Source organism: Salmo salar, chromosome 28 (genome assembly GCF_965601325.2).
Source record: "Salmo salar chromosome 28, fSalSal1, whole genome shotgun sequence".
Lineage (NCBI taxonomy): Eukaryota > Metazoa > Chordata > Actinopteri > Salmoniformes > Salmonidae > Salmo > Salmo salar.
This window is the reverse complement of record NC_138318.1, coordinates 6,617,496-6,628,052: the sequence shown is the minus strand read 5'-3', so window position 1 is coordinate 6,628,052 and position 10,557 is coordinate 6,617,496.

Below are 10,557 nucleotides of genomic sequence, written 5' to 3'. Positions count from 1 at the left end.
TCACAGGTAGATGTAACATAGTAAACGAAAAAACAGGACACTCAAATGAGTATTATATGTTACGTTTGCTATGGTATTTATTAAATTGTGGATGTCCATCATCCATTTCCATATAATATGTTAGGAATTACAATTGGGTTAGGGATTAAGGTTAGGTTTAAGGTTAGGAGTTAGGTTAAAAGGTTAAGGTTATGGTTAGGGGAAGGGTTAGCTAACACGCTAAGTAGTTGCAAAGTTGCTAATTTGCTAAAATGCTGAAGTTGCTGGTGATGAGATTCAAACATGCAACCTTTAAGTAACCTTCTATCTTATGTAACCATACCAAACGTAACATATCATACTCATTCCAGCGAACCAGATTTTTCGTTTACTATGTTAGGTCTAGTCTATGAGACCAGCCTGGTCACAAAGAAAGAGTAACCAGAGGAGAAAACTATAAAAGGACTTTCAATGCAATCAGTCCAAATTGAAAGTAATACACTTCGCATTAACCTAGCCCACCACTCTGTGGTCTAATTGCTCTCAGGAGTCCGTTAGACCTGATGGCCACCGCTGTGGCAGCACGGCCCGAAATTGCATCATGATTTATGACAGATTGTGTTTTTCACAGACCGTATCCAGCCCTGAAAGCATAACCTGTCCACACCACGCGGGCGCGGTAGGTAAACAATGGTGGGCCTGTGACAGGGTCATGGGCCTCTCTCTCTGGCCGGCCCTGGTGGAGGGCTGGAGGGCTGCTATCTGATCAGCTGGGCCACTTACCCTGGGCTCTGTGGGGACGGCTGTTTATGCCCTGGACCCTGCAGTCATAATAAGCCACCCGCATAAATAATCTGCTCCCTTCTCTGGAAATATCCCCCAGTCAATTAGGAGGAGCTGTACACACAGGAGCTGTGCTTGCGTGCTCGCTCCCTCTCTCTCTCTCTCTCTCTCTCTCTCTCTCTCTCAGGGTCTGTCTTTCTCTATCTCTCTCTCGCTCTCTCTCTTTCTCAGTCTTTCTCTTCGTTTGTTAATCTTGTAGGGCGATCTGCCTGGCCGCTGCTCTTAAGTAGCCTCTTATATGGTTGCGTGGACCACTAGTGTGTTGTCAACTTTATTCTCTCCTTCTCGGAGTTGAGTGGAAGGGTGCATGCATGTGATCTTGTGTGGGTGATTATGCGTGTGATTGTGCGTGTGTGCACTATCGTGCATGTGTTTGTACGTGTGTGTGCAACATGGTAATGGAATCGACCTGGCAGCTGTCCCACTCAGGACATTTGACCTTATGGAGTTTTTTTTTTGTTGCAGCGTGTTTTTTACAGACTCACTCTTTTCCCTTAGCAGAGGCTAAAAGGCTCAAAAGGGTGGAAAGCAAAATATTTTCTTAAGTCTCCTGGACGCCAGGTTGCATAAAAGGTTCCAAAGCCGTTTGCATCAAACCTCAATGGTTGAAACCACAAATTCTGTTTTTGTAGCCATAAAACTGCCCCCACCAAAAAAAAGAATTTCCATTCAGTTGATTCTTATAAATTTAAATGAACTGAAAAAAAATTGGGTTTACTCCCAAAAGGAAAACATTGAGTTAAATATATTATACATGTGTGTGTGTGTGTGTGTGTGTGTGTGTGTGTGTGTGTGTGTGTGTGTGTGTGTGTGTGTGTGTGTGTGTGTGTGTGTGTGTGTATGTGTGTGTGTGTATGTGTGTGTGTGTGTGTGTGTGTGTGTGTGTGTGTGTGTGTGTGTGTGTGTGTGTGTGTGTGTGTGTGTGTGTGTGTGTGTGTGTGTGTGTGTGTGTGTGAGAGAGAGAGAGAGTGTGTGTGTGTGTCCGTGTATGTCTGTGTGTGTGTGCAGGCACGTGTTTGTGTGTGGGTGGGTGGGTGCTTGTGAGATAGTGAGAGATAAAGACGTGATCTATATAAATGTTTTAACGTGTAGGGTTCAACACATTTCTGGCAGTGGATTTGGAGAAATTGTAGTCATTTATTATGTTTAATTTAATAATGATCTTTGTTCGTTATTCAATCTACTACTTCAATCTTCAGAAACCAAATTATCCCCAAATTATCCACCCTACAGACATCATCATAAAACATATGTCCCATCATACTTGTTCAAAAGCTGCATCGACACCCGCCACTTTGAGGACGTCCCCGTGGAAGTGACCTCAGGGGGAAGAGGTCACGTTCCGGGGTCAGGGTCACGTTGTAGCTTCAAGGCGACTCCTCCCTAGTCTTTGTGCTGTGAGGATCCCGACAATGGCCTGGGTAGCACATGTTAGCACTGATCTAAGATCTGCACTCTGGGGCTCTTTGAGAAACAGAATATAAAAAAAGAGGGTCCTTGTTTACAGATGCAGCCTCTCCGTTGATGTCTCTTTGGTCTGGTCTTTGGGTCAGGGGATGCGGTTGTTTAGGGTCCTGGCACCCCCATCTCCTCCCCCTTCCCTGGGCAGTGCAGTTCAGTGGAGCAGGTCAGTGATTACAGGTGTGTATTTACAGGATGGTCTGAGCACAGTAATTGCAGGTTATCGAACCTATCGTGGAGGAGATGGATGAGGAGGAAAGGGGACTTCCTTTACATCTTATATCTTGATCAGCCAGTCAGGAAGAATAGCTCATGATTTGCATACTGTAGATATGTCAGTAATTTTACGCATCAGGGAATGTCCTCCAGATACAGTAGGTTTAACAGCTGTGTGTTCCCTCTCAAATTACCAATAGCCAAGCATAATATGCAATGAAAGAAATGTATAAACCTCAATCCCTTATTCTTATACATTATGAACCACAAGCTTGACTTTCCCAACAACAGCAGCAGCTAAGCTCCACTGAATAATGCTCAGAGGCATGTGGCATATGAATTCTAAAAATCAGTGCTCAGATCAAGAACCTACAGTATAGTACTAGTAATTGTTCTGTGTGTGTGTGTGTGTGTGTGCACGTGTGCATGTGTGCGTGTGTGTGTGTGTGCACGTGTGTGTGTGTGTGTGTGTGTGTGTGTGTGTGTGTGTGTGTGTGTGTGTGTGTGTGTGTGTGTGTGTGTGTGTGTGTGTGCAGCCAGGTCACCCGTGATACAAGTCAGTATTTGACGTCCATCCAAAGGACGTCGGAAGATGACTTGGAAACTGGCCAGTAGGAACACGTACCAACAAACGGGTGTGATCATTCTATAGTAGTCCCTGCAGCGTACGCTCAAATCGGCGTGATTAGAACGCTTATTAATAACATCCATTTTCGATTGACGCAACAGTCCGATTTTGAACTAGCCACACTGTTTTTTCACAGAAACATTTTGCACACACACAGTCCTTACGAAGTATGTCCTGAATGTGATCAGTTTATGTTTGGATGCAATGTTCAGACATTCACAGAACTAGCAACAGCATAACACAATCATCCAAACTGAGGAAATATTGACATAACGCAAGCGGTCATATTTAATGTCACGTCCTGACCAGTAAAAGGGGTTGTTTGTTATTGTAGTTTGGTCAGGGCGTGGCAGGGGGTGTCTGTTTAGTGTGTTTCGGGGTTTTTTGGGCAATGTTCTATGTTAGTATATTTCTATGTCTGTGTCTATTTAGTCTATTTCTATGTTCAGGGTTTTTGATTTGGCCTTCAATTTTTTTGGGCAATGTTCTATGTTAGTATATTTCTATGTCTGTGTCTATTTAGTCTATTTCTATGTTCAGGGATTTTGATTTGGCCTTCAATTAGAAGCAGCTGTTCTTCGTTGCTTCTAATTGGAGGTCATATTTAAGTAGGGGTTTTTGTCACTGTGTTTGTGGGTAGTTGTTTCCTGTTCCGTGTATACAGGGGCGAAAATCTGATATCAACTTTGGAGGGGACAATTACATTAAATTTTCTCAAGAGCAATTCCTGAGGGGGACACCAAAAGTAGTGCTGTAACACATAGCCTACGTTTAATATGGTAAATGTATATTGAGGAACCAAAGAAATAAGGTGTTTGCCGTACTCCTAACTACCGGTACCCAAAACTACACAACTAATCACAACAGCAATACCATTGCCTTTAACAAATCTTAGTTCAGTCACCAGTTTAAGTTGAGAGTGGGGGTATCCATGGCATTTTCCAATTATGTTCCTATTTTACAAGTAAAAAAAATTGAGAACCTTTCATAATGTTGCCAAACAAAGACTCAACAAACTTACCTGAGACTCCCTGTCTCTGCCAGTCTGTCCCTGCATATCTGTCCCCAACTCTGCTGTCTGTGTGCCATCTGTTGCCTGCTCTGCCTAATGACATCATTGTGAAACATGTCCATTAGAATTTCATTTCTTTCTTATGAACATTTTATCAACTAGTCTTTGAGATATTAGGCTACTAGGGTTCTTACTTTGCGTTTTGGTGTACTGAAAAATACTCTGATGTCCGTCTTTTTTCTGCCATTTTTCTACCTGGTTGGCTACACACACACAGTATGTAGGTCATTTACAGTAGGAGATGGGCTTCTATCATCTTATCTTCTATCATTCTATATGGGCTTCGATCTAAAAGGTAGCTAGCAAATGTGAAACAGATTGCAGTGACAAGAGTTGACAGCTGTATGAGTTCACCATTTACACAACATATGCTGCAACCTTTTGTAATTTTAATCGTTTGTTTCATATTGGCTGGCTTCTAACAATAGCTGAATTTGCAAATCTAGCGAGCACCAATTCAGTGGTGTTTGCTATAATCTTTGCTACCCGGGTTAAATAAAGGTGAAATAAAATATAGAAATAAAAGTTCCCTTGCGACAATTTAGCTTTTGCAACGAGACCATTAAATATATTTAAAACAATGGTAGAAGAGAGTGTAGTTCTGTTCAGTTTATCGCTAACCTTATCACAGGGACTTTGAAGCACTAACTTACATGTATGCTGATCTTGGAATAAATTGACGATAGCAAAGATTCCATCTTTGACGACGCCACATAAATGGAATAGGTACTAGCTAGCTTAATAGTTAATATTTGCGCGCTAGCTCTGCATATTCAGCTAGTGTGTGTGCGCGATTGACGGGATTAACCTCACATCAGTTACGTGCATTGAGTGCCTTTCAGACAGTAGATACAACCTCTACGTTACCTAGCAAGCTAAGGAACTGGCAGTGGATCAAACCATTGTGAGGCAAAGGGTGGGGGGGGGGTCGCAATCTTTTGAAACTTAAAAACGCGCTATTAAGTGTCTATAATCAGCACAATTGCTTTCATTGCGTATTATTAATATTATTTAAATTACATAGTTATGTTTCAGTGATATATTGGGGGGGACAAATCATATTTTTCCCAGGATGGGGGGGTCGTGTCCCCCCCGTCCCCCCCGGGATTTCCGCCCCTGCGTGTATAGCGGCTTGCCTTACAGGACTGTCTTCGTCGGTTATTTTGTATAAGTATTTTGTTTGTGTTTTTTCCTTCTATGAAAGAAGATGAGTATACACATTCCCGCTGCGTTTTGGTCCACTCAATACGACGAACGTTACATTTAGCTAACTCTTGGCTGACAGAAACCACAATCTGAATTAGCTAATAGCAATTACTATTTACAATTCGTCACATCACGGGTGAGCTCACTCGTGGGTAGTTTGTGAGCGCCACCATGTTTGTTTTTCCGCATCAACCAAAGATAAGAAGAGGAGACAAGATAAGTTTGGTCTATTTCCAGTATGCATGTTGAAGGGAGTGTGTTGTCTACAATCATTGACTTCCCTTCATCACCTCTGGAAGATTACTCGAAAGATTTGTGAACCATTCCTTCACCTCATTATAACATCTTTGGTCTAGACGTTTACATGACAATGCATTGTATAATGTCAACAAACATGGCGCCACACATAGCTGGCAAATAGCTTAGCATTAGGTCATCATAATCAGAACAACCTTCAAAAAAGTATTTTACAAGCATCATAGGTATCCATTACAATCTATGCAATAACCGGAATACATTATTTGTCACCAGTACTTGAAAACATTATGCTGGCAATGCGAGCACCAGCCAGAAAGAGTGTCAGTGCATGCAAGACAGCGCAAATGTCAGCATACTTGATCTGCGGAAACACTGGGGAAGTGCTTGGGCTCTCCTCGATGAGAGAAGTTTGTCCGGCTCAGTAAAGACTCAAACGTAAATTTTACGCAACAGTGAAATGGGCTACTTCGATCTGAATTAATGAGGAGGCAGAACACACCTCAATTTAAACTGTTGATAGAAAATAAAACCTGTTAGAAAATAATTACAAATTGACAAGTTGAAACATAGCTTATAGATAATTAGCAGGCAGTGCGTGTTAACTGTCCTGTTGCGTAACAATCACATTTTGGAACAGTGAGTGCATTCTGACATCACGTGCATAAAAGAACTTACACTGGGTGACCGTTAGAGATTTTGGAACTCACGTGTGAAAAGGTTAAGCCTATCCCAAACCTTAGTCCTTACCTTAACCATTCTGAGTTAAAACCTTACCATTTTGGAGTTAATGCCCAAACATAACCTAAAAAAAGTTGAGTTAATCCATAAACTTGACCTTAAACACTTTGAAATTTGACTTTGGAAAAACAACAACAATTTTACGTCTGAGAAACATGGATGACCGTCTAATTCTGACTGTGTGAGCTAGTTAGTTGTGTGCATGAGTATGTGCCTCCATGCATGCATGTCTATGTGTGTAATACGATCCATGCAACCAGGCTCGGTCATCACATATCTCCAACGAACCACAGCATGAATGAAGCATACGTTATGACTGAGGAAGCGATGACTGAAAACCAGGCCATGTGAGGAAACATCTACATCTACCTGTATAAAAGTTGTTCTAATGATAAATTCTGTCCTAACGGATTGCCGATGATCTGCAACCGGTCCGATCCAAATGAGTTGAGCTCAACCTGTTGTGTATCGTGCACGCATACTTAATGTCCAGCGTTGACATGTTTAGAGAGGGACCACACATCTCTATTTGGCTCCGGCCGGGCCGATGAAACGCCCTGGCTACAAGTGTGTCAACACACCTTATGGAAAACCACAGAAATGCTGGCCACTTTCAATGTTGTCTTTAAGCCTGGCCACCATAGCGCTGCCACATTAAATCTTGTTTGTCAACACAAACTATTTAGAGAAACATTCCTTGACTTGGTCTTGCTAATCCTGCCGGAGATTTATGTTCTCTGGTACAGCCAACTGCTGACTGTGAAACTTCCTTAGTCGTAAAAACACTTTGGCATAAACTTTATATCCAAATTGAATAACTGAATTAATATAAGAACACATATTAGGGCCATTACCATATTAAGAAAAGTTAAATCAATCCACATTGTGAAAGAAGCACAACGTGCCTCTCTCCTGCATTGAGACCTGTTGAAATCAGACCTAATTTACCACTCAACAGCCAAGGTGCACATGTTCATTACAGACCAATTACCAAGTAATTAGAAAGTTAATTATAGCAAATTTCTATGATATTACTGTGGCTCTCTAGAGATCCCATCCAGTCACCAAACTCCACCAATCATTAGAGGGGGTTTATGTCACATGGCACATCAAGGCCCCTATTGCTTTCTGACCTTTGACCTCTCAGATATGTAATGATGTCCCTAATGATGGCTTTTCTCTGTCAACACATGGGGTCACGTGACTCCAGCTGAACTAGTCGATGAAAGCACCCAGCAGGAGAGAAGGGGTTTTGATATTGACGTGTTGACATCATGTTGACAGTGTCTAATAACCCATGCTACAGGTACACCCGCTTGGGTGATAAGCAACACTTTTTGATGTTGAACATTTTGTCTCTAGCTATATTTATAATGTTTGTATTCAGCAAATCTGGTATCACTTAGAATGAATACAAAATCATGCCGTACACCAAGCATTTCCTCCTGTCTCCTTTGTCCCATTCTTTTCAGCCATTCTTACTGAGCCCACTCCTAGGACAGTAACAGCCTGAATTGACATGACGGACAGTAACAGGTGCGATTGAACATGATAGAGCAGATCAGATAGTCCAGATGCATTGGAACATCAGGTCAATAATTGATGTGTTTGCTGGGCTGTTGTCCAGGCCCAGTCAGCTCTCCCACAGCCCTGAGCATTTCCTCTATTCATTTCCTCTATTCAAAGACTAAATACTCAGCCCTCCCACAACTAATTAACCATTAAGGGAGGTCTTTTGTCAGCTCCTTTGTCATATCCTCTGATTTAAAGCAGGAACGTTCTCTCCAACACACACAGGTATGAACGCGCACACACACACACACACACACACACACACACACACACACACACACACACACACACACACACACACACACACACACACACACACACACACACACACACACACACACACACACACACACACACACACACACACACAAATGCATACTTGACCAAAATGCTGACATTGCAAGGGGGCTGTCCGGCTGCTTTTGGGAAGCCAAATGTGATTCATCAACCTTTAATATCATCTTGGCCAAGAAGGGATGCCCATGCCAGGCCTTCCCATGAACCCATCACCTTAGAGGGGGGTGATCCGCTAGACTTGGTGCCTCTAAACCCTAAACCACAGAGCTAGGCTGGCATCTCCATTGGGAAATCAGTTACAACCACAACATGAAGAGAAAGAGATTAATGGCAGCGAGGGCTCCTTTGGGTTCGCTGAAGTACTACTGAGGAATAATAGGCAACCATCCCTGAAACAGTCTTGGATCCCCTCCTCATCCCCTGTGCAATGCCAGGGGAAACGGAATGGAGCCAGCCAACCGGCCAAATGAATAGGAAGGGGTAGACATTAATACAAGAGTATAGCAAGAGGATGGTTAACCATATTGGAGGTGCTGATGCTAAGTATTAAGGACCAGTTGAAAGATCAGGGGGGAATTATTGATTCTGCAGGGCCTGTCTGTCATGAAGGGCTATAATTGTAGCTTGTGGCTTTTAACCTGTGATATGTGTGTTATGGCTTCGAAACTCAAATACCGCTGTAAGTTATTGCACGAGCCGACGTATGTTTCTCCTCTCGTGGACGGGTTGGTTGCTTAGCAACAACACCGACACGTGCGCAACTACCGTATGGGGCAAAACCGATTGGGTTGGCTTAGATTGTTGACAACATGTAAGATATATTTTGTCTCCAATGTTTATTGAAAACATAAATACATTTGAACAATGAGCACTTGTTGTCTCTGAAATACGTTGTTACAGTTGTTGGTTGAGCCATGTTAGCGCTGACGTGAAATCAGTCAAAACACCTCAAAACAAGACACGGTATCAAGAAATGATAGTGAAATGAGCTGATACGAGACACATACGATTCAACACACAGCAGTTTCTTGTCATCCTTGCAAGCGATCTGGCCATCCAGAATCACTGACTCCTGCCCCATGGAAGCGCGCGCATCGCTTTCGTGACATCGTCAGTTAACCCAGCTGTACAGTACTCAATTCCATCGCATAGAAATAAACCCTTCTCTGGAAATAGCAACAAAAACGATGTTAACAACCAATTCCTGCTCAAAAGGTTGTCATCTAAAAAACCTCTTGAAATGTACATTTGACTTCAAAAAAGTGATCGTGATGTCGTCTATTGGAGTGGGATAACCAGATGAAGCATTTTCACCTTGACCACTGAGGTAAAGCGAGACCAGTTGACCAGTACTCTACACAAACACACCTCTGTACCCGCCTCTCACCAAAATAACCCCTGTGGTGATCTAATATTAACTGGTTCGCTCTGGCCAGCGTCACGTGATGGTGTGAGCTCTCCTTGGACTGGGCTTGGACTTGGCTAGGAGTCAGGACACAGCTGGAAAAGACTACAGCCTTTCAATCGTTACCGTCATGATGAACCCTGTCACCCACATTACCATAACCCAACACTGGATAATTCAAGATCATTTAAAACTTCAGCAATTAGGTCACATCTCTGGAAACACATCCATGGTGGTCCTTTTGCTAACGATACTTCTTCCCCCACCATAGGGATGTGCTTGGACAAGTTTTAGTGGTGGTGGTGGTGTGTGACTGTGTGTCTGTGCATATGCGTGTTTGTGTATGTGTGTGTGTCTGTGTGTGTATGAAAAAGAGGCAGCAGGACTAGCTTCGGACCACAGTTGCAGGGCCACATTGCCCCGCTCTTGATTACCCAAGCCGAGATTAGGCTGTACGACATGCTCCACACCTACAGTACCTGTTCTCCAACCACCTCTTGATAAACACACTAAGGCCAGCCACTCACATGCACGTGCATAACATAAACCCAGTCAGCGGCCTGATCTCCCAATCTGGGATTAATGGCAGATTATAATGGGGGATTATAGCCCACCAAGGAGCTGGCACTGGGAGACTAAACTCAGGGCAAGAATTCATTTGGTCCCATAAGAGGCTTTACATCAATGTAAATGGCATGGGTTGTAAGTAAAAAATGTAGCACGTTACACTGAGTGTACGAAATATTAGGGACACCTTCCTAATATTGAGTTGCTCCGCCCTTTGCTCTCAGAACAGCCTGAATTCAATGGGGCATGGACTCTACAAGGTGTCGAAAGCATTCTACAGTGATGCTGGCCCATGTTGACTCCAATGCTTCCCAC